This window comes from Enhydra lutris, unplaced genomic scaffold (genome assembly GCF_002288905.1).
Source record: "Enhydra lutris kenyoni isolate GAN:26980312 unplaced genomic scaffold, ASM228890v2 scaffoldscaffold53, whole genome shotgun sequence".
Lineage (NCBI taxonomy): Eukaryota > Metazoa > Chordata > Mammalia > Carnivora > Mustelidae > Enhydra > Enhydra lutris.
Window position 1 is genome coordinate 2026305 of NW_019154137.1, and position 26989 is coordinate 2053293.

General features: G+C 46.9%; 1 protein-coding gene and 1 long non-coding RNA gene across 3 annotated transcripts in view; one reads left to right on the forward strand and one right to left on the reverse strand.

The window, feature by feature from the left end:
- LOC111157246 (dedicator of cytokinesis 11) overlaps nucleotides 1-26989 on the forward strand; it is a 189506-nt gene that overhangs the window by 11612 nt on the left and 150905 nt on the right. The gene's annotated exons all lie outside the window — the stretch shown is intronic.
- Nucleotides 20598-22526, reverse strand: LOC111157248. Its single transcript, XR_002641283.1, has 2 exons — nucleotides 22346-22526; nucleotides 20598-20868 (listed from the first exon to the last, which is right to left on the reverse strand). It is a non-coding gene; the product is annotated as an uncharacterized LOC111157248 (long non-coding RNA).

The following is a 26989-nucleotide window of genomic DNA, read 5'->3' on the forward strand; positions in this document are numbered from 1 at the left end:
TTTTGGTGCAGGGTAGTGCTGCCCCCAAAATAGCATCTATATGTCTCTCCAGGCCTTTGATATTAGTAGCTTGGTTTACCCACTTGAGAAACTGCCAGGCTCCAGCTTTGAGCCTAGCAGGACCCCGTGTCGGTACTCACGGGGTGCGTAGAAGAGTCCTGTGGGCATAACCAGTTTATTTTCCTAAGGTAACAAGCTCCTCACGCTTCACCGCTGTGATTGGTTTCCTAGAGACCCGAAGGAGGGAATGTCATCTGTGAGGTGCCTGACTTCTCACCAAGAAATAACTTCAGGCCAGGAGGCCACTGAATTAGCTGTTGCAAAAATGGAACGACAACATTATTTAAAAGCTCCTAGGGGGCCAGGAGCTCTCCCTCTGGCCAGCAGAGGCTTTCCATCGTGCCCTGTGGCTTGTGGAGCAAAGAAGTCTGGCTAACCTGACCCCAGGGGAGGGGGCTTCTCCACTACCAGGGGGCCACCGTGATTGTCTGTGGAGGAATTTTGCTTCTGTCTTCCCCCTGCAAATGAGCATTCAGGTACTGGGAGAGCCAGAAGAGAATTCTGTAAGGCTCCTGACTTCAGTTCTGTAATGGAAGCCCTGCTCTCTTCCCTGCCTCCTTCCTTCCTCCTTCCCTTCTGTTTCTGGAGCTACTCCGATGTCCACTGCTGCCTCAGCACCGTCCTGGGCTCAGAGACCAGCCCGGGCCTAAGAAGGTAACATCAGAGTTTACTGAATGCAGAGCTCAGGTCTTGGGCCTCAAAGTCCTCTAGGCTGCTGGGCCTGCCCTGTATTTAATATTCATTTCTGGTCACCAGGTTTTATCTTCTTCTTCGTCCCCTTATGTCACTGTCCCAGTCATGGGGCCTTTGTCTTACTCCCCATCCCCCGAATCTAAGCCCCCTGCCTTGGCTTTCCAGCCAGTTGCCCATTTCCTCCAGAAGTGAGTTTGGTCTTCTTGCTTACCCTGAGGAGGGCTGCCCTACCCTCACTGGGACCGTAAAGCAGCTTGAGCTTGGGGTGCCTGGGTGCCTCAGTCGGTTAAGCATCTGCCTTCAGCTCAGGTCGTGATCCCGGGGTCCTGGGATCAAGCCCCACCTCAGGTTCCCTGCTCAGTGGGATGTCTGCTTCTCCCTCTGCCCCTCCCCCCAGCTTGTGCTCTTTCTCTCTCTCCCTCTCGAATAAATAAATAAAATCTTTAAAACAACACCACCACCAACAATAAAAACCCAGCTTGAGCTCAGCACGGTGGGATTAGTGGGCTGGAGGGGTGAGCGTCTGCTTAGAGAATTCGGGGAAGGCAGAGTGCCCAGGATGAGGAGGCCCAGCCAGTGGCTCTACGGAGGGCTGGACTAGACACATGGCCTGATTCGCTTCCTATGGCTGCTGTGACATTGCCACAAATTTAGTGTCTCAAACATAAATTTATTCTCACAGTCTGGAGGTCAGAAGTCCAGAGTAGGTTTCACTAGGCTAACGCCAAGGTGTCAGTCAGCAGGGCCTCACTTCCTCCAGAGGCTCTGGGGGAGAATCCATTACCTCGCCTTTTCCAGCTTCTGGAGGCTGCCTGCATTCTTTGGCTCATGGCCCCTTCCTCCATCTTCCAGCCAACAATGGCCGGTCAAGTCTTTTTTACATCATGTCACTCTGACACTGCTCCTGTCATCACACCCCCTTCTCTGATTCTGACTCTCCCACCTCCCTCCTTCACTTAGAAGCACCCTTATGGTTACACTGGTCCTGCCTGGATAAGCCTGGATAATTTCCCCATCTCAAAATCCTTAATCACATCTGCAGAGTCCCCTTTGCCACGGAAAGTAATGTAGAAACGAGTTCCAGGGATTAAGATGGCAGACTTCTGTGGAAACCATGCTTCCTACCAGACAGGCATTGCTGGAGGTTGAAGAGTGGTGGGATCCTGGGGTTGGGTTCACCACATGGATACTTGACAGGGTGGAGGAGGACCAGGGATCCAATGGGCTGGTAAACTGCCATCCAGGTACGGAAGTCTTCACAGAATTCAAATGAGGAAGTACAATCCCTTTTGAGACTTTTGGCTGAAAGAAAGCCATACAGGTCTGCAGTCTGCAATTTCAATTTGGATGTTTTCTTAAATTCTTCATAATTAAAAAAAATTTTCCCACACAAAACTCCCTCAGTCTGGAGTTCTTGTAAGTGGGCACTGCTCTCAGACTTGAGGTGTTTCAGGATACAAGCTGGCCAGACACTTAGCAGGCACTTAGCCAGCTTAGGCCTATGGAATTTTCCACCCCCAGCTAAAGCTAAAGAAAAGAGTAGTGAGGTGTGTGTGTGTGTGTGTGTGTGTGTGTGTGTGTGTGTGTGTGTGTGTTTAAAAGAGAAAGAGATGGTTTCGCATCACGAGAGAATAACTCTGGTTGACTAGCCCCAAGACACCTCTCGTGTGCTGTGTGAGAGACACTTCCCTCATCCTGAAGGTCAAGTTAGACCAGGCATGGCCTGCCTGCATTTCCAAGGTAACTGTAGGACCCTTTTCCAAAAACAGGTTTCTAAAACACATGGTCGGAGAAACAGCAAGAGGGCCTGGAAAAATCTCTCTGATCTCCTTCTGGTTTCATGATTTCAGTCGAGAGATAAATTGAAACTTCCGCTCTTCACCTAATCCAGTTGCTGCCATCTTAGAGACACACCACAAAAACTCACTCACTGGCTGATCGCGTGGGCACCAGCCCTCCTCACCCTGGCAAGCGTAATATCCCTGATGAGCTAGAGGCAGAGAACTTTCCTGCACTGAAGGAGTGTTCTAGCATAGATGTGGATTGCATTTTCTATTTTTATATAGATTCTAATTGGCCATGGCTATATTTCTCTGAGGCCCGGCCTAGCTTTTCTCGGGCCCGTTGGCTAAGTGACCTGACTGTAGTGCATTGACAATTGTGTAAAAGGTTGGGGGACTCCCCCCCGCAAGATTTTGTTTATAAAATCTATAGGGACAAAAGTTGCATTAACCGTCTTCTCTTTCTTCAGCTACGTTTTTTCCTTTCTTCCCCCCCTCGGTAGGAAAACAGTTCCAATTCTCCTTATCAGCCAGCTCACTGAAAACATTCAGATGTTCTCAAGGAATTAGCTTAAAAATGGTTTCTGTACTACCAATCTATACTAATGTACTACCAATCTATACTAATCTATAAAAGATGGAAGAATTGTTTACTGGAGTCCTGTTGAAGTCTCCTCTGGAAATTGGTGTCTTCTCCAGATGATAGGCTCTTTCCCTTCAGCCCAGCTCATTTTATTTTATTCTGTTTTATTTCGTATTATGTTCTTGATTTATGGCTTTCTGTTTCAGGGGTTTCTGTTCTAAGGGATACCTTAGAACTCTGGAACGTGTGGAGCTGTGGTATATACCAGAAGGAACTAGAAACCAAGTGTGTTGTTGGAGAGGGAGATAGAGAGAGAGAGAGAGAGGTGTGCTGAGCTGTGGAAGGTAACTGCCTTAGCTGAGAGAAAAGATAGATACTTTCCTTCAGTGCGTGCCAAAATCTCAAGGGAAGTGTTTTTAGAATGGTTGCTTGAACTGAAGCAGAGAATCTATTTCCACTGATTTCTTGTTAAAGGATTAAATCTACTTAGAGCAAGGTGGGGGGGGATGGAGGAAGGCAAGACAAGGACTTAATCTGAGGAAACTAAAGGATACAAAAAAAGTTCAGACTGAAAGGAGGTTCTTTTTTTTGTTTGTTTTATTTTCCCCATTATAATAGACTAGGAGACCAGAGATTAAAATATTAACAATATTTAGGGGCGCCTGGGTGGCTCAGTGGGTTAAAGCCTCTGACTTCGGCTCTGGTCATGATCCCAGGGTCCTGGGATCGAGCCCTACATCGGGCTCTCTGCTCAGCCGGGAGCCTGCTTCCTCCTCTCTCTGCCTGCCTCTCTGCCTACTTGTGATCTCTGTCTGTCAAATAAATAAATAAATAAATAAATAAAATCTTAAAAAATATATTAACAATATTTAACAAGGGTAGCAGTGTCTTTTTAGATTCTGATAGAAGAACTCAGACCCTTTAGAAGTTGTTCTAGGTAAATGGACTGGTTTTCTCAGAGCCCACAGGGGTGAGTAGACATTGGTTCAGGGGATGGAGGCAATATACACTGTGAACTTGCATCATTCAGGACCCCCCATCAGTTAGGGAAGGAATGTAGTGGATACTCGGGGTGCTGGTCTCCGAGGGAGATGGAAGCTAGAGACTTGGGACTGCCGGAAACGTGTAGAGGCCACATTTCTTTTGGGAGTCAAGGGTGGAGGGCCTGGTGATCCGGGTCAACCTGCCCTCACTTCCACTGTCCTCAGGTGGAAGAGAAGTGAAAGCCCACCCCTGGGCCAGACCCACGTTTGTCAAGGCAGCAAACCCTCCTAGATGGGAGTGGTAACAATGGCGGCTTCCCCCTCTGGGCCCGGCTTCCTCTCTCTTGACTCTGTCCTCTCCCTACCATGTTGCTTTCTTCCCCTTCCCACCTTCTGCCACCCTCTAACTGTCCTCCCCTCCCTGTGATTTTCTTCAAGTGCTGCTCTTGGTGGCGTTCCCCTCCCTGCACTGCCACCGTCTGGGAAAATCTGTGTATTTGGCTCCCTGGTCCTGCTTGAGCACCAGAGCTCTCCCATAGCCAGCCCTTGGCTGCTCCCTTCTGCCATGCTTCTGTGGTGGGCACGCTCCGACTCTCCCTTTCTCCTCTTTCTCTCTCTTTTTCTCACCTCTTCCTTCCCCCTCTCCTCAGTGTTTGGCCACAAAGTGTTCTCCAGGGGACAGAGCCATGTTTATTTTTTTTAACCTTTTCTTTAGCCAAGGATGGAAAATTCCAGAGGCCTGAGCTAGTGATGGCTGGGTGCCTTTTCTGGAAATCCAGTGGCCTGGATGCCAAGGAAATGTCGTGGAGCTACACATCTGGCAAGGTTGTCCCCCAAAATGTCCTGGCTTTGGATTTAGTTCCAACTAAACGAAGTGGAGGTTCTAGCTACAGAATTACGGACTAAGAATGAAGAGTTTAGGAAATGAGATAATTTTTAAAAAAAGAAAGAAAAGAAATGATATAATTACAGATACAGAGCCCAGTTTACATCACTTTGTTTTTTTTCTGCTGGGTTTAGTTGGGAAAGAGTGGCCTTTGGCTTAGTAGACCTTCCAAAAGTGAAGCATGACAGAAGTTCCTGTAGCTTAATTTAACAGAGGATTGTGCTCTGTTGGGGTCGTTATTTGGTACATTTCAGAGTGGGTTTCCTGACGGGGGGGCATGAACATCCCCCCGCTTTGACAGCAGATGGAACTGAGGAAGTCCATTCCATCGTCATGTTTCTTGCTCCCTCCCTGGAGGAACCATTTAAGCAGGATTTCGTCCACATGTCCCTAGTGGTATAACAAATCCGAGTGGATCATCTGGACAGTAAGCAACACAGTTCTTGTCTTGAAATAGCCAGAAAGCCACTGCCATTCTGCTGCCTCTCGGGAGAATGAGGGAAAATAACAGAATCCTCAAACCCAGAAAAACACTAAGTCTACCTGCATTGGTTCTACATTGCTCTAAGCAAGCACCCAGATTTCCTAGTGGGGCTTTCACGCTCTTTCCTGTCCACCAGTAAGGCCTGGCCCACCCTTGAATTCTCTTCTCCCGCCACATCCCTTCCTGTGGTCTGGATACGGGCCACGCTGGGCCACTGCTGCTCCCCAAGCACACTTGCCCCCTCTCTCCCCTCTAGGGCCTTTGCACATGCTGACTCTTCTTCCTGGAATGCCCTTCCAGCCCCTTCCCTGCTCAAGGGAATCCGATCTTTCCTGCAGGGTTGAGGTTAAATGGCCCTCTTCCCTCCCCTCCCCCATTTGGAGCACATTGATCCTTCTGCAGGCTGATCGCCTGCGGCTAGTTGTATCGATTTCCAGGACCGCCGGAACAAGTTACCACAAACTGCGTGGCTTCAAACAACACACTTATCTTCTTGTAATTCTGAAGACCAGAAGCCTGAAATCGCTATCCCTGGGCCGTGCTCCGTCCAGAGATCTTAGGGAAGGATTGCATCAGTCCCTTGCGTCTCCCAGCTTTGGGAGCTGTCAGCGTTCCTTGGCCTGTGGCTCCATCACTCCAGGCTCTGCCTCTGTGACCACATTGCCTTCTCTTCACCTGTGTCAGAGCTCCCTCTGCTTCTTCCTATAAGGTCATTTGTGATGGCGTTTGGGGCCCAACCCAGTAATCCAGAATGATCCCCTCACCTTGAGACCCTTGACTTATGTAAGGACCTTTTTGCCGTAAAGGTAACATTTGCGGGTTCTAGGGATGGGGATGGGGGCAGATCTTGGGGTGGGGGTGGGGGCATTTTTTCATCCTACCACACTAGTTGTCTCCAGCTCTGGGGAGATGATTTCATTCTGCCCCAGAGCTATGGCTCACAGCTTCTCCTGCCCTTGAGAATGTAAATGCCTTCAGGAGCCAGCTGGAAGTGAAAGGAGCTCCTGCGTACCAGCCGGAGCTCCAGCAGGGCCCAGCGAGTCCCCTGACTGATCTGTGTTGCCTTGGGTCCCCAGTTTAACTGGGTGGAACTTCCTTGCGCTCCTTGCTCAAGTGGAGATCATGGTGTCCACCCGCAGCGGGCCTGCAGAGTTGTTTCTAACAGCAAAACAAAACAACCCACCCCCACGTTTGAACACCCTCCATGTGCAAAGTAAGGGATTGCGCAAAGGTCCACCCATACACCAGAAAACCATGTAGTCATCAAAATGACATCTAGCTGTATTATCGACGTGGAGAGAAGTTTAGGTTATGGAAACGCACGATCGGATTTTTGTCAAAGAGAGCACATGTGATATGTGTGAAGGTAGTTACTGAATCCCTCTGTGTCCTCAGTTTCCTCATCTGTAAAATGGAGATGATAGTTCTGACCTCAGCAGGTTGTTGTTAAGGATCCAGTAAAATACCACAATAAAGCCCACAAAACAAGGCCTGGAGCATAGCAAGCGCTGAATAAATGTTGTTAGATTCAAAGAAAACATTCTTCGGAGGTGTGTGGGATGGGGTGTGTGTATTTATAATGTATGGGTGTATATAGAATATGAATAGTACGGGGGCACCAGGGTGACTCTGGCTCAGGTCATGATCCCGGGATCCTGGGATCGAGCCCTGTGTTGGGCTCCCTGCTCATCGGGGAGCCTGCTTCTCCCTCTGCCTGCTGTTCCCCCTGCATGTGCTCTCTCTCTCTCACATAAATAAAATCGTTTAAAAAATTAAAAAATATGAACAGTATGTATCTCTGGCTGGTGGGATTATAAGTTTTATTCTTGCTTTGCTTTCTGTTCTGTAAATGTTCATTTATTTTGTGTGAAGCATGTATTATTTTTATAATCAGAAAATACAGAATTCCAGACCTGTTCCATACTTACCTTGCTATATTTATGTGTCATATATAAATATATATGTGATGTGTAATATTTGGATAATTAGCATGATGCCATTGTTATTAAGATAATTTCTCCACTAATCCTGCTTTTCCTTGCCCGCTGTTGTTTTTTTTGTTTGTTTGTTTTAAAGATTTTATTTATTTATTTGACAGACAGAGATCACAAGTAGGCAGAGAGGCAGAGAGGGGAGGAAGCAGACTCCCTGCCGAACAGAAAGCCCAATGCGGGACTTGATCCTAGGACCCTGAGACCATGACCTGAGCCGAAGTCAGAGGCTTAACCCGCTGAGCCACCCAGGCACCCCTTGCCCACTGTTTTGTACACCTCACATTCTCGCTCTGTTGAATCAATACATTGAGGATGGTCTAGAAATTAGAGACTTCAGTTCCCATTTGCCTTCCATTTCCACCTACTGAATTATTCCGCAGTTTTTGATCACAATGCATTCTCTACAAAGTGAAGTTTCAAAAGGTGTATGTGTGTATACACGTAAACACACACGATATATATGCCCATGTGACTACATAGATCTGTATAATGTTTCCTATTTGTTTTTAAAGGTTTTATTTATTTGAGAGAGAGAGAGAGAGAGCCCAAGTAGGCAGAGCGGCAGGCAGAGGGAGGGGGAGAAGCAGGCTCCCCTGCTGAGCAGGGAGCCTGAGGTGGGGCTCCATCCCAGGATTCTGGGATGGTGACCTGAGCTGAAGGCAGCCGCTTCACCAACTCAGCCACCCAGGCGCCCCTGTTTACTATTTTTTAAATAAACTTTGAGAGGCAGAAATGCCTACCTTGAATTTCCTGCAATGTAAATTTAAATTGCTCTTAAACTCCTTGCATGGGAAATGTGCCTCAGGTCGCTGATAATCGCAGTCAGCCTTTGCTGCCATTAATAATACCAATCACTAGAGGGAATTACATTTCAAGGAAAGCTAATTAATAGGCGATATGCACGGATACTGCAGAGATTTCTGGGTGCAATTTTCCTGCTTTTGCCCATGCTGTATCTCTTTTCTTTTATTTCAAATAATGGTAGGCTTCTTGTGGCTTTGAGAACACACGGATGGGAGAATGACCGAGAAATGAGGAGCTCTGAAAGGGAAGGTCTTGCCTCTGACATTTAGGATAATTAGATTATGGTGTGCAGCTTGGTGAACCGGGCCTTTTTCCCGGGGTACACAGTATGCCTTTCTTCTTCCATCCGCACGCCCATCCTTGAGTTCCTTTCTTTCTCGAGGCTTCTCTTCTTCTTTCTCCTCCCGTGCTCCCTTTTCCGTCCCTCACTTCCTTCCCGGCCTCCGTCCCCCAACTCTGATCATGATGTAAAACTGATAGAGAAAAATCGATCCGTTGTATTTAAACTGGGTTTGGAATAGTTCTTCGTCACTTAAAAAGGAGGGGGGCGGGAGGGCCCAGTCACTGGGCAGAGCGCAGAGGGTTTCTGAGGTCCTGGGACTGTTAACGTGTGACACTGTCATGGGTGATACGTGCCCTTGGGTGTTTGTTCAAACGCATAGAATGGACAACACCAAGAGTGAACCCTGATTTGAAGCGTGGGCTCTGGGTGGTGACGATGATGGATGACGGGCGAATGTGGGCTCATCGGCTGTAACCGATGTACCTGTGTGGTGTGGGATCGGTGATCACAGAAGAGTTGCTGCGTGGTGTGTGTGTGGGGGCGGGGGGTACACGGGAACGGAGCTCTCTGTACTTTCTGCTCAATTTTGCTCTGAGCCTAAACCTGCTCCTGGCAGGGAAAAACCTGTCTATTTTTTTTTTTTAAAGTAAGATGCATAAAGCATGGTGTTTTTCCTTTTGTGAAAAGGAAACTTCAGTGCAGTTCTCTTGTTCTTCTAAGTGGACCACTCATTTCTCCTGCCCGTCAGGGGTCCTCATTTTCTGGCCCCCCTCCCTGCTAGGTCGGAAGGCTGTTTTCCCAGCTCTTTTGCCAGCTGGTTTGGCAGGATTGGGAAGGCTAGCCAAGGCGGACTGAACCCTTTGAAGGCTGGGAATGAAAAGTGCTAGGTAAAAGCGAAGCCATTGTGGCGTTAGAATGGGGGATGATGAGTCAGAAATTGAGCAGGTCCGGCTCCTCACTGGGTGACCCTGGTGGCCGCGCACCGCACCCCCACCCCATGGGTCCTGGAAGCTGAAATCAGGCCACGGGGAAGCCTTACCCGCTAAGGAAATTCAGGCTTTGGTACAGCTGTGTTTGCTCCGAAGCCCACGTGCCAATCAAATCATTTAGCATACATTAGGGGAATCTGATTTTTGAATAAACTTGATTGGAATCCTTTGGCAAGGCGAAGAATCCTTTTGTCATGCAAATGAGCACCCACTCACTTACACCTTTTGGAAGGTAGGATTTAATGGTTGAGGTTTTTCTGAGCTGCCTCGCTGTTTAAAATCAAACTGTTTTGGTGCCTGGGAGAGTAGCAGCGCTCTGGGAAGTCGCTTTAACTCCTTCAGCGCCGGAGAAGCCACTCAGGGATTGTTTCTGGGAACTAATAATACCCTTGTCACCTGAAAGATTTAAAATAGCCTTTGTAAGTGGCTCCTTCATCTCTGGAAGAACATGACTCATTCCTTCAGTGTAACCTGAAAGAAATCCAAGTGTCAGAAGACGCTTGGGGGCGGGGTGTGGGGTTGGGGACCTGGGTGGCTCAGTGGACTGGGTGTCTGCTTTGGCGCAGGTTTTGATTCCAGGGTCCTGGGATCGAGTCAGGCAGCAGGCTCCCTGCTCAGTGTCGGGAGTCTGCTTCTCCCTCTGCCTCTTCCTGCTGCTCCCCAGCTTGCGTGCGCTCTCTCTCACTCTCTCTCTCTCTCTCTCTGTCAAGTAAATAAAATCTTAAAAAAAAAAAGGAAGATGCTTGGGGAATGGATTTGAATTATACTTGTAAACATCAGTACTAGAAGTTTTAAGTATTAGGAAACCAATATGATGTGGGTTGGAAAGTTGACGGTTGGAGTCAGTGTATTAGGATTTGGCCCAAAGAGCAAGGGGTGAATTGGCAGTCCTTCCTAGAATACTCCTTGGGGAAATGTTTGCTGGCCTCGTTCAGGGTCTTGAGCTCCTGCTGTAGTCTGGGTACCATAGGTTGTCATATTCTTTTGTCCAGGGGGCCTTCCCCTGCCCTACTCTCCTCAAACTCCCCCCTCCCCCACCACCACCCTGACCCCCTGCAAGCAGCCTTTGGATCCATCTTCTGCAAATGACTGGTGGAAGGAAACAGTGTAGTAGAAGGAGTCTTGCATTAGTGCTGGGAGATAGATCGCATTCCTGCACCTCTTAAAACCCATGTTCTTGACAGTATAAAATGGGGCCATGGAGGGTGTGGTTCTCCAAGCCTGGGTCAGCCTTTGCCTTTCATTGACCTCAGTGGATGCCACTTAATGGAAAAATATGATCAGGGTTCACCCTATGGAATCATTGCTTAATATCGTAGATGACTCATTGGAACTGGTGTGTTAGAAAATCACTTCCAGATGTGTAGCAGAAACTTTTCCAAAAGGAAGAAATAAACTCTGGAAAACTGGTTTAGTATTCTTTTTTCTTTTTGTGATCTTAGGAATCAAATCTTCCTGTATATGGTTGACCAATATGTGCTTGGAGTTCTAAGTATTAGGACCCAGTTCACTTACTTTTAGACTGGCACCCACAGAGGTGGGGGGCTGCCTTCAGCCCCTGCCTCCCTATCCTCTCCCCGCCCCCAATCTCCCATCTCCCAACAGTGAATGGTCTGGAAGCCTTACTTGGTTCCTCAGGCACTGTCCTCATTCTTTATTATTATCAGCAAACATTTATCGAGCATTCCAAGTGTGAAGGCGTGTTGCTAGGTCCTGGGAAGGATGGGAGGACTACCCTGTTGGAGAAGAGCAGAAGTGCAGGTAAATACTGCAGAGCGACTGAGTGCGTGGCGTCGGGTGTCAGCATCTGGGTGGAAGTGTCACTTTCTGGTTGTGGACTATTGGGAAAGTTACTTAACCTTTCTAAGTCTCAGTTTGTCTATCAAACGGGCGTGCAGGTGGTAATAATGCCTACTTCCTAAGGGAAATGTGACACCTAATGAGATGGGTCACGGTAAACACTGGGCACTGGCTAATTGTCAGACATTATTAGTTATCTAATTTGCATCCGCCTCCCGTGTGTTGTGTATGTGTGTGTGCATGCGTGCGTGTGTGTGTGTGTGTGTGTGTGTGTGACAGAGAGAGAGAAACCATGGAACATGCGTTATTGACTGATGCCCTCTGAGAAGCAACCAGCCTTTGATTTTTTGATTTCCTTTTAAATGGATTTCACTCAAGGGCACCTGGGTGGCTCAGTTGATGTCAGCTTGGTCTTGATCTCAGTGTCCTGAGATTGAGCCCCGTGTTGGGTTCTGCACCTCGGGTGGAGCCGGCTTGGGATTCTCCCTCTCCCTCTGTGCACTCCCTCCCCACAATGGGGCACATGTGCTCGCTCTTTAAAAAAAAAAAAAAAAAAAGGATTTCACTCCAGCAAAGAATTCACTGGCTTCTCCTATTCAGTGATGTTTCAGTTGGGCCCTCTTAAAAGAGGTAATGTGTTGTCATCTCCTTGGAGGCACCAGATGGCAGGTCTTCCAGCTCATGCTGCATAAGTCAAAAGGAAAATATTTGGGGCGCCTGGGTGGCTCAGTGGGTTAAGCCGCTGCCTTCGGCTCAGGTCATGATCTCAGGGTCCTGGGATCGAATCCCGCGTCGGGCTCTCTGCTCGGCGGGGAGCCTGCTTCCCTCTCTCTCTCTCTCTCTCTCTCTGCCTGCCTCTCTGTCTACTTGTGATCGCTCTCTGTCAAATAAATAAATAAAAATCTTAAAAAAAAAAAAAAAAGGAAAATATTTGTAAGCAGCCCAGCCCGGAGCCCTTGCAAAAGCCAAACCTGCTTCAAACAAGGTGTTTTTAGGAAATACAATCCTAACGTTTTCCACCCCGCTTATGTTTTCACGACATACCTCTCACCGTCTTGTAGTGGAGTACACTGCATTTGTAGTTCTGTTCGTGAATTGCAAAATGCCTTCTGTATACTAGAGTGTGAGAACGACATTTCCGAAGCCTGAGAAAGATCATAACTGTTCCTGTTCAATGAAATGTATGTCTCCATTAAAAAATGGTTAGGAATTTGTGAAACTGCCACCAAAGAACCCCAGAGGTGGTGAAGAGTGTGTATGCCCGAGTTAGCGCTGCATGGAATCCTGACTATACTAGGTATGGTTTTTTTAAGAGAGAGCAGGCTGGGTGGGGGGCAGAGGGAGAGCGAGAATCCTAAGCAAAGTCCCCACTGAGCACTGAGCCGACATGGGGCTCGATCTCCACAACCTGGAGATCACGACCTGAGCTGAAATCAAGCATCTGACACTTAACCATGGTGTCCCCTAGGTGCCCCCTGACTGTATTCGTTTTCTGTTGCTGCTCGGCCCATTGCCACACATTTAGCAGCTTAGAAAAACTTTATTTGATAATTTCGCTGGGTCAGAAGTTTGGGCAGGGCTCAGCTGGAGTCTCACAGGTGCTGGCAGGGCTGTGTTGTCATCTGGAAGCTCAGGGGCCTTTTCCGAGCTCCTTCAGGCTGCACAGCTTGGTTCCTTGTGGTTGTAGGACTGATTGGTCCTATTTTCTTGCTGGCTGTCAGCTACAAGTGACCCCCACCCTGGCTGTCATCTCGCAGAGGGACACTTTCAGGTTCTGGCTGTGTGAGCCTTTCTCACCGTGTCAGTCTACTTCTAAAAAGCCAGCAGGTTGGGGCGCCTGGGTGACTCAGTCCGTTGAGCATCTCACTCTTGGTTTTTGACTACGGTCATGATCTCAGGGTTGTGAGATTGAGCCCCACCTGGCTCCCCACTCCCCTGTTTCTCTCCCTCTTCCCCTCCTTCCTCTCCCTCTTCCCCTCTCCCCACTCTCTCTCTCTAAAAATAGATAAATGAACCTTAAAAAAACAAACAGCAGGTGATTTACTCTTTCCAGGAAGGGCCTGGTCCCTTGGGTAGGGTGGGTCACCTGGTTAGGCCAGGCCCACCCAGGACGATCTCCCCTTTGATTGACTAGGCGTCAATTTGTTATTCACATACTCAAGGGAGTACCACCTCATCATCTTCCTATGTTCCACTTACATTCAAGGGGAGGGGATTTTACCGGGCAAGTAGACTCTGGGAAGGAATCTTAAGGGGCAATTTAGGATTCAGCCTACTGTGTTGACTCTATCACCCACTTGGGCAAGTTGCCCAACCTCTTTTGGTCTCAGTTTTCTCCCTGGTAAAATCTGAGTAGCGATAGCATTTTCTGCCTCATAGGATTCTTGTGAGAATTAAATGAGGTGTGACACGGGCAGGGGATTTAGCACAGTGCTTGGAGCTTAGCAGACTTGCAATAAGTGCGAGAATTGTGGCAGAGAAGAGCTACTTTTCCTTCTCCACTCTTACCTTTCCTCTTACCACCCCCTTAATGAAATGGCTTTGTAGGTAGAGCATGTGAGCATATGCTAAAGAGGTCGAGGGTTTTAGTTCCTTGATGATTTAAGTACCAAAAGGGATGTCCTAAGAATAAAAGTTATTGGACGTAAGTTTCTTTTATTATTCTTATTTCTTTCATTTCATTCTATTTAATTTTAATTTTAATTTTATTTTTTTTAAAGATTTTATTTATTTATTTGACAGACAGAGATCACAAGCAGGCAGAGAGGCAGGCAGAGAGAGAGAGGAAGAAGCAGGCTCCCCGCTGAGCAGAGAACCCGATGTGGGGCTCAATCCCAGGACCCTGAGATCATGACCTGAGCCGAAGGCAGAGGCTTTAACCCACTGAGCCACCCAGGCGCCCCTCTATTTTATTTTTTAAAGATTTATTTATTTGAGAGAGAGCGAGAAAGTGCTCATGCTCAGGGTGGGGGGAGCAGAGGAAGAGAAACTTAAGAAGATTGTGTGCTGAGCGTGGGCCCAGATGCAGGGCTCTATTCCATGATCCCACAACCCCATGGCCCTAAGACCATCATGACCTGCGCTGAAACCGAGAGTCAGATGCTCAACCAACTGAGCCACCCAGGTGCCCCTGATTTTTTTTCTTTTTAAAGATTTTATTTTTTAAGTAATCTCTATATCCAACTCAACCCTGAGACCAAGAGTCGCCCGCTTTACTGGCTGAGCCAGCCAGGTACCTGCTAACACAGATTTCTCAGCCAACTCTCGGAAGGTCTAGGTGAAGGCCTCCTTCCAGACACCCTTCGGACTTGATTCTTTGCTAGATAAATGCAGGTGCACTACTCATTTCATGCTCTCCCCCACCCTGAGGTTTAAAGTATGTTTCTAGTTAAAGGAAAAGTTTCAGATATTAGTCTGCTTAGGAAAAAAGGAGTGATCTATGATCTAGATCAGGGATCGAGAGTTGAAATCGGTTTTGACAGCAAATACTTACTTTGTAGAGCAGGAAATAGCAATTTATAGGCAGGACCCACACAAGGTTTCTAACCTTTAGTCTGAAGATACGCAGCGGTTCAGCCTCAGAACGGTCCTGAAATTTAATTTATTCATAGGAATCACTGAAGCACTACTATTTCAGGGGGTTTGAGGATGGTTTCAGGGCCATTCTAGAAGAAAATGAGGATGTGTTGCTTCTTCCTGTTGCCTGTAGAAATTGATTATACTTCAGAATACTTGTAAAAATAAATTCCTGCGTGACCAATAGCTGTTTAGAAGCCACAGTTTGCAGGTCGGAGTGGACGGGAGAGGGGAGGGGGCAAAGAACCCAAGGGCAGAGACCCAGGAAGGGTCATGTGTGCCATTGACAGATGCCGGGAATCACTTCCGGAGAGTTTGATTCTGCAGGATGGAGCTGATCTCGGATGTCCCTTTTCACAACGATGACTTACATGTTTCATTCCATTCAGTAGTACCAACCCTGCGTGTTTCGTTTCCGGGTGAGAAGTTTGGAAGTTTGAGTATATGTTGTCCAGAACCAGCTAGCGGGAAGATAGCTTATGGGTGGAAGTGGGGAACCTTTAAAGTCTGCAGGATTCTGCTGCCCCCCACTCTCCTGCCTGCCTCATCCTGGGCTCACCTACCACACCTGGCCCGAGTTCCCTTTCTGTGACTCCCTAGCCTATCAGTGCCTCTAGCATTAGCTGCCCAGGTTGGGAGCCATGTTGGGGGAGGAGTTATGAGTTGTTACCTTGTTGAGAAGATCTTAGTTCTTGTTCCTATATCCACCCAGGGATGTCTCAAAAGACATATAAGGATTCCCTTCCTTTTATCTATACTTTAGGCTGCCTGCCTGCTCCCTAAAAATTGTACCTGTACAGCCTTTAAAAAATAAAGTTGATGGGGGCGCCTGGGTGGCTCAGTGGGTTAAGCTTCTGCCTTCAGCTCAGGGCATGATCTCAGGGTCCTGGGATCGAGCCCCGCATCTCTGCTCAGCAGGGAGCCTGCTTCCCCTCTCTCTCTGCCTACTTGTGATCTCTCTCTCTCTCTCTCTGTCAAATAAATAAATAAAAATCTTTAATTGAAAAAAATAAAGTTGATGAAAAGCTTTTGTGTACCAGAGGACACAAATTTGCTTTTGCAAAACATATATCTGATAAAGGATTAATACTCGGGATGTATGATTTAAAAAGCCTCAGAGAACTTGAATAAACATTTCTCCAAAGAAGATGTGGCAAATGGCCAATAAGCATAGGAAGAGACGCTCAGCCCCACTAAGCATTGGGGGAATGCAAATCAAAACCACAGCTGGTTACCACCTCACACCCATCAGGATGGCTATTATCTAAAAACAACAAAACAAAAGGGGGCACCTGGGTGGCTCAGTCGGTTTGGCATCCGTCTCTCGATTTTGACTCAGGCGTGATCTTGCGGTCCTGGGATTGAGCCCTGTGTTGGGCTCCCTGCTCAGCACGGAGTCTGCTTGTCTCCCTCTCCCTCTGTGCCCCACCCCTGCCCCATTTGCTTGCTCTCTCTAAAATAAATAAATCTTTAAAAAATAATAAAAATTGGGGCACCTGGGTGGCTTAGTCGGTTAAGTGGCTGCCTTCGGTTTAGGTCATGATCCCAGGGTCCTAGGATTGAGCCCAGCATCTGGATCCTTGCTCAACAGGAAGCCTGCTTCTCCCTCTCCCTCTGCCTGCCACTCTACCTGCTTGAGCTCTCTCTCTCTCTCTCTCTCTGTGTCAAGTAAATAAATAAAACCTTTAAGGAAAAAATGAAAACTGACACCCAATAGATGTTAGAGAAGATGTGGAGAAATCAGAATCCCAGTGCCCCACTGGTGGGAATGGAAAATGGTGTGGCTGTTGTGGAACACAGCTTGGCAAGTTCCTCAAAAACTTAAATTTAGAATTACCATATGATTCGGCAATTCCCCTTCTAGATATATACCCAAAAGAAATGAAAGCAGGAACTCCTATGGGTACTTGCAGCGTTCTCCACAATAGTCAAAAGATGGAAACAACCCAGATGTCCATCCACAGAGACCCACAACCTGGTGTATATGTACAATGGAATATTATTCAGCCTTTGAAGGAATGCAGTTCAGACACATGCTACAACACGATGAACCTTGAAAGCATCATGCTAAGTGAAACAAGCCAGACACAGGAGGACAAGTAGTGTTTGGCTCTGTGGATAGGGGGTATCCGGAACAGGCAAATTACAAAGAGACAGAAGGCAGATTAGCTGTTACCAGCGATTGGGGGCTGGGGAGAGAGGGGGGGAAGGAGGGGTTCATGTTTAATGCATGCAGAATTTCTGTTTGGGATAATGAAAAAGACGCAGGGATGGATAGTGGTGATGTTTGCACAATAACGTGAATGTCCTCGATGCCACAGAAGTGTACACCTAAAGACAGTTCAAGTGGTCAATGTTGGATCATGTCTGTTTCACCACAGTGGGAAAAAAAACCCCAATGCATAAATTTGATTATATGCTTTTGGATTATAAACAGCAATACTTGTCTGTGCTGGAAAAATGGGGGGAGAAACAGAAAAGAAAAAGTAAAGAAAAAAAAAAAGGCCCGTAATTCCACCACTCAGATTACCTACATTTTTCATGTTTTTCTTTGACTGTATTTACAATCTCCTTGTCAGCACAGATGACAGTCACTTTCGGCCACTTCCTGTAAAGGCGGTTCAGTAACACCTCCCGTTCTTCCCCAGCGAAATCTCAGGGCCTTAAGCAGTACACAAACAGGAAAGATATCAGAAAGGCCTCTCGGTAGAGGAAAGCATCCCTCCGCAGCAGCGCGGTGCCTCCCCGGCTGTGACCACATCATGGGAGCAGCTGCTGGCCAGGCCGCAGGGACCTCGGGTCAGCAGGTCTGGCTGCCGGCCACGGTTTTATGAAAAGCATACAGAAAGGCCTTCAAAGTCCTTGCTCTTTCCTCCTGCTCCACAGTGAGCCCCAGAGCGGCATCATGTTTAGACATCCTTTCAAGGCCTCCTTAGACAAGAAACGGTGAGGGTTCTAGTTTTTGCTCTCAGCCGGGTCTGTCCACTGACCGCCCTCAGGGCCTTGCAAAGGGAGCTCTGGCCTCAGGTTCCCCAGGGATTGGAAGATGCCGAGCTTTTGCCAGAGCCTTCCTCTGCCCATTTGCTTGGTGACCACATTGTAGGCTTGGAAGTGGCTGCTCCCGGGTCATATTTACACAGTAGCAAAGGCCAGCCTTTGACCTGGCCTGAGGCTGCAGCTTCTACCATGCAAAACCAGCGTGTTCCAGAGTTCTAGGAAACTCACCCGCCTAGACGCGGATTGAAGCCTCCGATGGTCACAGGAAAGAGGAAAAGGCCTGGTGGTTTAGCAAGGAGGAGGGGGTGACTGAGATAGAAAGCTTTTAAGCATTTCACTGGGTGCCACTTTGAATTCTGCCAAGAGATTGATTTGGTTTCCCGTGCAAAAATGGCATATTATTTAAATGCAGGATGAAAATGGCATTGGAGAGAACATAGACTTTAAGGGCAAGAATTCTTTCCCTGGGCCCATCCTCTGCCTATAGATTAAAGGAGAGAAGCAATAATCCTGTTTTGCCAGAACTATCTTCTTGGAAAGAATGTAAGCAGTGGCGGGGAAGTAATTACACTGATCCTACCCCTTAAACACAGCAGAAGGCCACATGCAAACAGTGGTGGCCTTTGAAAAGTCACCAGCATTGGAGGCCACACTCCCTCACTGCTCAAAACACAGGGAACGGTTCTCAGAATGAGTTCATGAGTCATGATGATCCCCGGACTTTCCTCTGCAGTCCCACCTAACACGTATTTATTTTCATTGTGGATGTCTTTTTATCATTAGATGAGAGTCCGCATTTTGGCTGTAAGGGAAAACTACTGTTAAAAAAAAAAAACAAACACAAAAACACCTGACTTTGAATGGCTTATTGCATTTCATTAATTCTATAATTACATCCTTGTTGACAGCTGCCTTGTCTCCCCCGCTCACGCCCCCACCCCCAGATGATACAGGTCCTGTCACTTTAAATTTTCCCTCTCCAGGGCGCCTGGGTGGCTCAGTCGGTTAAGCATCTGACTTTTGATTTCCGCTTAGGTCAAGATCTCAGGGTTGTGAGATCGAGCCCCTTGCTGGGCGTGGAGCCTGCTTAAGGTTCTCTCTCTCCCTCTGCCCCCCCATCTCTAAATAAATAAACATAAATAAATAAATAAAGGGTTCCCTCTGTAAGGCTAGAGCTTCACATTGCCTATTGAAATCCCTAGAATTTTTAACACCTTGTGTGAGAAATTCAGATAAGGATTTACCTCTGACTTTTGGGGTTGTATGTTGTGCACAGAGCAGGTGCCCAGTAAATGGTTTATGGGTGGCTATGTCTTGGAAATCAGTGGGATTTTTGGACCCTAATTCCCAATTCTCTATACTCTGGGCTTTCTCTTATGTGATTTGGAAAACTGTAGCTATCAGAAATCAAGAGGAGTAGAATTCCAATTTGGAAGGAGAAAAATACAGCAAAGAGGTAGGGGCATCAAAATAGTGACGGTGGCCGTCTGTGGATGGTGGGATTCCAAGTGGCTCTCATTTTCTGTTTTATATTTTTGGATGGAAAATTCTTCAGTGAACATGCGTTGCTTTATAATGACATAAACCAACAAGTCTTCTATAAAACGGAGGCAGCCTTTCTTGGGTTACACACTCCTTTGAGATTCTGGAAAACCCTTGGAGCCTTTTCCTAGAAAAAAAAGTATCTACACCGTTTTCCGTAGAATTTTAGAGTTTCCCCATGCCGTCCAGGGATCACGTAAGACCCCAGATTAGGAGCCCGTGTAGGAAAGGAGAACGTGGCACCCAAGTAGGCATTGTGTGCCAAATAAATGTGATATTCCCACATCAGTGTGGGGACATCTGCTTCCGTCCTAGAGCCCTTGCATCGGGCCATGCAAATCAATCCAGACGCTGCTGTGTGAGCAAGGGGATTTTCCCTTCGCGAAACCTCAAGTGTCCTGCCTGTCCTTGTAGAGGTCACAGGGAACTCACAGAAAGCCTTGAGGGTGGGGCTGAGTAGGATCTGTATCCTTATAAATGAACCCCCGCACTAAGCTCCCAGTCAGGATTTTCTCCAGCAGCAGCAAAGAAAAAGAGGCAGGGCGTCTGATCCGGGGCTGGGGAGTGGCCCCGGACATTTTCTTCTGAATGATCAGGGGGTTAGTGAGGGGGCTGTTGGCCGTGGGGTCCAGGCTGAATTGAAAATGAAACCAAGGCAGGAATGCGCCATTGTATTGAGAGGGTGGGCCAGGGTTATGCTAGCTTAGCTGAAGAATGTACTGGGGAGGAAGGTCGAGAGGATGTTTGCTGGGAAGGACCTAGTGTCGTCATTATGATGGTGGTTCTGCCACCTGCTGTAGGTGGAGGTCTGTGGAGACGAGGCTGGTCTAAGGCTAAAGGCTCCCTGGCAGCATTTGCACGGGCTGAGGGCTGGCAGTGCCGAATGGGGGGCACTTGGTTAAGAGGGTGGGGGAGTGCTTCTTGCTAGGGCTTCTGGGCACGTGTGACAGGGCACATGTGCACTTTGGATTCGTTTTGGGGCGGGGTGGGGGGAGAAGCCTGAAAATCCACCTGCCCATGGGCACACTCAGCTCCCAGAGTAATGAATTGGAGCTCGCAGGCAGGAGGGACGGCGAGAGAGAGACAGAGATCGTTTAGGATGAAGTTCAGCAGTGGGGACACTGTCACCAGCACAAATGGCCTTTGACTTGAGTCATCATCGACTTCCAGGTTTAATTTTCGAATGCCTAACCAAAACGATGTTCTCCCTCCGGACTCCGTGTTTCTTTGGGTGGGTGTGTCTGGTTTTGGGAAAGTGCCCCCCTCCACGATGCTGTGAATTGACCAAAAGAGAAAGTCCAGAGGGATGATTCACGGTGTTTAAGTGTTCGGTAGCGGGACTCCTTTGGACAGCAGCTGAGACGCGTGTGTATTTCAGTGAGTGCTTTGCGGATTTCGGTCATCATCTGCAACCTGTGGAAGAGGCAGAAAACCTTAAGGCAGAGGGTCTGAGAGATGGGGCCAGCGGATTTGTGGTTTGCTCCTTGAACCATTCAAGACAGACTTGACACAGCCGTTAAGACAAAGACTAAAGGGCGCCTGGGTGGCTCGGTTGGTTAAGCAACTGCCTTCGGCTCAGGTCATAATCCTGGAGTGCCAGGATCGAGTCGGGCATCCGGCTCCCAGCTCCACGGGGAGTCTGCTTCTCCCTCTGACCTCTCCCCTCTCATGCTCTCGCTCTCACTCTCTCTCAAATAAATAAATAAAATCTTAAAAAAAAAAGACAAAGACTAAACACAGAGCTTTAATTCTAGTGGGAAGAGAGACAGAAGCAGAAGGGGACAGGAACTGCCACTTAGTGCCTTGAGATGGGACTACTGGGGAAGGAAGTACAGGTGTTAGCCGTGGGTTTGAGGAGGTTGGAGGGCCTGGGTAGCTCCAGGTAGGAGGGAGCGGCCATCCGTGCCTAGAGAGATGGGCAGCTTCATGGAGTCAGGGTTTAGGGTTGGGAGGAAAACTCGCAGAGGGCAAGGGTTAGCAGAGCTGGGGTAATAGGACCCTATTGGGACCCTCGCCCACCCTGGCTGGGGGCTGGGTGTGGAGGCCAGATCTTAGAAGCCTCACTGCTAAACAGTTTGACCACTTGCTAAACAGCAGACTAGGTGAGCCTTTGTAGGCCTTTAAACAAAGAAATACTGCAATCCAACTTAAATTTCATCTGAAGTTGAACTGTTTTGGATCCGATTAGCCATTGCAAAGATGTTGGAAACAAACTGAGTGCAGACTGGCAGCTGATTTTTTTCCCCCAAAATGAAATGTTCAGGCTGATTTCATCTTTGTCACAAGAGGAAGACGTTAAGTATTGCTCTCTCTTTTTAAAAGAAGGTCTCTTCGCATAAACAGAACCCTCAGTTTTATTTTTCCTCCGTAGTTTTGTACGCAACTCTAACGAGTAGTTTTCCATAATTCAGTGTATTGCTCCTGGAAAATGTAGACAATGGGGCAAATTTTCAGCCTATGCTGTCATTTTATGGATTAATTTCCATTAGCGCTGACCTTCTGGCTTTCAGCGCATAAATATGAGTAAAACATCTGTTCGTGTCATTCCCCTGCTTCAGAGCCTCTGCTGGCTCCCCCTCACCTACACCAGGAAACAGTCCAACTCATTGCCTTTGTGCACGTGCCTTTCCAGCTCATCTCTGCCATCTCTCCCCATTCTGTCGGTCCCCCGACTCACCGAACCCAGGCTTTTATTCCTCTGTGCCTTTACTTACCCCCTCTCCTTTGCCTGTAGCGCCTGTATTCGTCTTGTCTGCCATGGGCATTTTTATTCAGGGCTGGAGGCTGAGCACCCACACCGCCTCCTCTCTGAGCTCCCCTCCCCAGTGGAACTCATCTCTCCCTTACCTGGATCCCCACAGCACCCTGTGGCACCCATCCTAGCCCTTACCTCATCATATTTTAGGGGTCTCTCTTGCCGCCAAGCCCATGAGTTCCTGAAGGACAGGGCCGCCATCTTGCCGGTCTCTGTTTTCTGATTTGTAGCCCGCTGTGTCTCTTGTATTTCTGTTTAGAAGAGTTCCAGAAGAGAGACACCTGGGTGGCTCAGTCGGTTGGGTGTCCGCCTTTGGCTCAGGTCATGATCTCGGGGTCCTGGGGTCGAGTCCCGCGTTGGGCTCTCTGCTCAGCAGGGAGCCTGCTTCTCCCTCTGCCTGCCGCTCACCATGCTTGTGCTCCGTCTCTCTGACAAATAAACACAATCTTAAAAAAAAAAAAAAAAAAAAAGAGTTCCAGACGAGCCCTCAGGGAAGGATGGGGCCGGAAGCCTCACTTTTGTAACAGGACAGTCAGTGGAATCTACCCATTCTAGTGAGGAGCTGCTTGGTGCTTGTGTTCTGGGAGCTCATCTCTTGGTAAATACTGGAGGGATTTTTTAGGTATAAAGAAGTGAAACCGGACATGTTATTTTTTCCTCTTTTAGCTTTCTTTTTATTTTTTTTTAAAGTAGGCTCCACGCCCCACATGGGGCTTGAACTCACACCCCCGAGATCAAGAGCCTCTTGTTCTACTGACTGAGCCAGCCAGGCGCCCCTCTCTTTTAGCTTTCTTAATGACTTGGTTGAGATATAATTCACATACCATACAACTCACCATTAGAGTGTGTATTTCAGGGTAGGGGGTCAGGCAAAAATGGGTGAAGGGGGGTGGGAGATAACAAGCTTCCAGTAATGGGAGTCACAGGATGAAATGGCACAATATAGGGAATGTAGTCAAAGATATTGTCGTAGCATTGTATGGTGACAGATGGGAGCTATGCCTGTAGTGAGCAGAACATAATGTATAAACTTTGTCAAATCACTATGTTGTACACCTGAAGCTAACATAACATTGTGTGTCAACTACCCAAAAAAAGGACAAAAAAGGAAAAGAACTATTAATAAACGAATTTTTAAAAAATGTAAACGCCCCACAATGGGTGAATAATTACACGAGTGCGGCAGTGAATACCCAGGACTGAATATTTTGTGGTTATGAAAATTATATTTTTCAGTAATTTTAAGAAATGTGGAAAATGCCCAGGCAATGGTGTTATGTGAAAATGTGGGACACAAATTTTACACGAAATAACTCTCCCATGCATATGACGGTGCACAACTATTTATAATACGCATAGGAAAAAACACCAACAAAATTACAAAAGATAGCAGCAGTGGCAAAAAAAAAGTGTATGTTTCCAAGGCCATTGGTTTATTCACAGATATGTGCAACTGTTATCGCAATCAGTTCTAGAATTTTTTTTTATTCCCTCAAGGTCATTTACTTAAGACCTTCAGGAAACCTTTCCTAGAGGTCAACCCCTGTGATTCTTACTGTAAATGATATCTCTGGGGACAGAGTGTGTGTCATAGGGAGGGAATTGGTTTAGAGAAAGAAGCAAAGATTATGGATAGGGAAGGCAGGTGTTTGTTTGTTTGTTTTAGAGGAAGATGTGTAAGAGAGCTTGGAAAGCCAAGGGATATTTACCCAAGGGATGCTGGTGTTGGCCTAACACCCTTTCCCAGGAGTTGAGAGCCCAAGCATTAGGAGCTGTACGGATTACACTCGGCTAAAGCAACATGGGAGTGATTGTAGACCGCACACTGAGGACAGTGTGCCTGGTAGGGCTTTGGGAATCATCTGTAGACTCCTTCCTCACCTCCCTAAAAGACAGAACATAGCTAAGGAAGGTGCCCCTGTTTTATCCAAGCAAGTAGATAGAATAAACATGAATCGGGTTGCCATATACTGGAATATTACGCCAAGCAATGAGGTGTCTCCTGACTTTTTAAAGATGTAAACCTTCAGAAAAATCAAAGGAGCTATCATTTCGTTTACTTGAAATAGCTTTTAGAATATATTCTCTCATGAAGTGGTACAGATGGAAAATACTGGTAGGTTCAAGAAGGCAGAGAGAATTTCAGTTAGCAGATAGATCCAATAGGACCGATTGTGAAAAATGAAAATATTTGGAGGAAGATGCACTTTTGCCCCTTTTCAAGGTTGATTTTCAGAATGAGGGTCTCCCGGTTTTCCTTACTTCATTGTCAGGAGCAAATTAATGGACTGGGTAGACTAATGGCCGGGTCCAGAGTCAAAAGTGTCGTGTGGCTGCTTTATAGATTCCAGAGATTTTGTAATGAAATAGGCTTGCATTGCTGTGTTAAATGACACAAACGGGACCTTTTTTTTTTTTTTTTAGGTTTTCTGTATTTTTAGAGAGCGAGGGAGTGAACACACACATGGAGCAGGGGGAGGGGCAGAGGGAGAGAACATCTCAAGCAGACTCCCTACTAAGTGTGGAGCCCTCAGGGGGCTCGATTTCAGGACCCTGAGATCATGACCTGAGCAGAAACCAGGAGTCCGACACTTAACTGACTCTGCCACCCAGGTGCCCCTGTATATATTATTTTTAAGTTTGTGTATTTTTATTGAATATTATATTATTTGATGGGCACAGAATGAGGATAGTCTAATTTCTCCTTGCATTAATGATTTTTTTTGCAATAATTTGGTATCTATGTGGACTCATTAAACTCTTTCATTTGTTGGAAAGCTGCTGTGTACAATGAAGGCACATTTTTTTCCTTTGTGTCAGCAGTAGTTTGCTAAAGAACAAAAACAAAATATTCTTCTGGTTTTAAAAAGGTACTTTGCCATTCTGTTAATTTATTCAAGCCTTTCTCTTCATTTTTACCCTTTTCTGTCTTCTCTTTGAGTCATTTACATGCTTATTAGCACAAAGAGAACACAAAAAGTCAGGAGTGATTGAATGCAGATCAATTTTCCCAACTGTCAGCCAGCCAGTTGAGTCAAGTTATAATTACGGGATAAGATAAAATGAAGGGGGGGATGGAGTGCAATAAAGTTCTGTTTATTCATTTGCAAATAATCTAGATGATTTGCATAATAGTTGAGTTGGCTGTAATGAAAAACACTTGTTAACGAAGTGAACTAATCATAGTATATATACAGACCTGTTTATTTTGTCATTGAAAAAATATATAAATTCTTCGTAGGTTTTAAAAAAAATAGTTCCTGAGTTTACATGAATAGCTAAATAGACTTGGAAAAGGGAAGGACGTTGACATTTAAAAAGGTTTCCTCCCTGGGGCGCCTGGCTGGCTCAGGGCGTAGAGCACGTGGTACCTGATCTCCGGTTGTAAGTTCGAGCCCTGTGTTGGATGTCGAGTTTACTTAAACATCAAGTCTTTAAAAAAGTACAAAAAAATTAAATGGTTTCCTCCCTAGACACAAACTCTAAAGAGGAGAGAAAATGAATTTATTCTAAAGAGGAGAGAAAAAAAATTTATTTTTCCTCAGTGTTTTCTGTGTTGGATTTAAATACCTTTAAAATCTCACTTACTAGCAAGTTGTTCCTAAATTTAAAGCTGAGATCCGAAAATTCATCCTGAAAGTGGTAGCTTTCCTCGTGTGCTGCCATTTTGGCTTGGAAGGCATACCGTCAGATCAGTCTCTTTGTATTATTCAGCTGGTTATCCCTTGCCCGAACCACAGAAACTTCTCGCTTTGTAGTTCTCACGGCTCTCTCCTAGGTTCTGTGGGGGATACTCGGATGAATTAGATATGGTCCCTTGACAGTGTCTTACTGTTGTTGTTCTTGGTTGTTGTTGTTGTTTTTTTTTTTTTGTAATTTGATTCTTATTCACTTGAAGTTGAACCTGCCAACTCCTTTCCCCAAAGTAAAAGACCTGAGGTACTAATTCCTCCTCCGAAATTGGAAGCAACAGCTCAGAAATGCAAAACTCCTTATCCAGTTACATTGCCAGTCATGCTCAGCATCATCCGGGCAATGAGAAGGCAAGATCTCACTTTGGTAAAAGTGATAGCATAGTTCGAGTAAGATTTAGCAAATCCTAAAATGCAAAGTCTGTCCGAGGAAGGGAAATGTGGTGGGGAAATGTCTTGTGTTTGTTAAGTTCAGTGCACATTGGTTCATGTGTGTCATGGTTAAGACTGGTTCTGGGGGCGCCTGGGTGGCTCAGTCGGTTAAGTGTCTGCCTCTGACTCAGGTTGTGATCCCAGGATTCTGGGATGGAGCCCAACATGGGCTCCCTGCTAAGCAGGGAACCTGCTTCTCCCTCTTCCTCTCCCTCTCCCCCTGTGTGTGCTCTCTCTCTCTCTCTCTGTCAAATAGGTAAATAAATAAAATCTTAAAAAAAAAAAAAAAGACTGGTTTTGGGGTCCATTGGATAATAGGTTTGAATCCTGTTTCACTACTGTGTGACATGGGACCTACCTGAGCCCCAATTCCCTCATCTGTAAAATGGGCATCCTTAAAGACCCTCCCCTTGGCAGGGTTTTGGAGAGAATCCAGTGAGATAACAAGATATAAAAGGTTGAACTTGGGGGCGCCTGGGTGGCTCAGTGGGTTAGGCCGCTGCCTTCGGCTCGGGTCATGATCTCAGGGTCCTGGCATCGAGCCCCACATCGGGCTCTCTGCTCAGCGGGGAGCCTGCTTCCCCCTCTCTCTCTGCCTGCCTCTCTGTCTACTTGTGATCTCTGTCTGTCAAATAAATAAATAAAATCTTTAAAA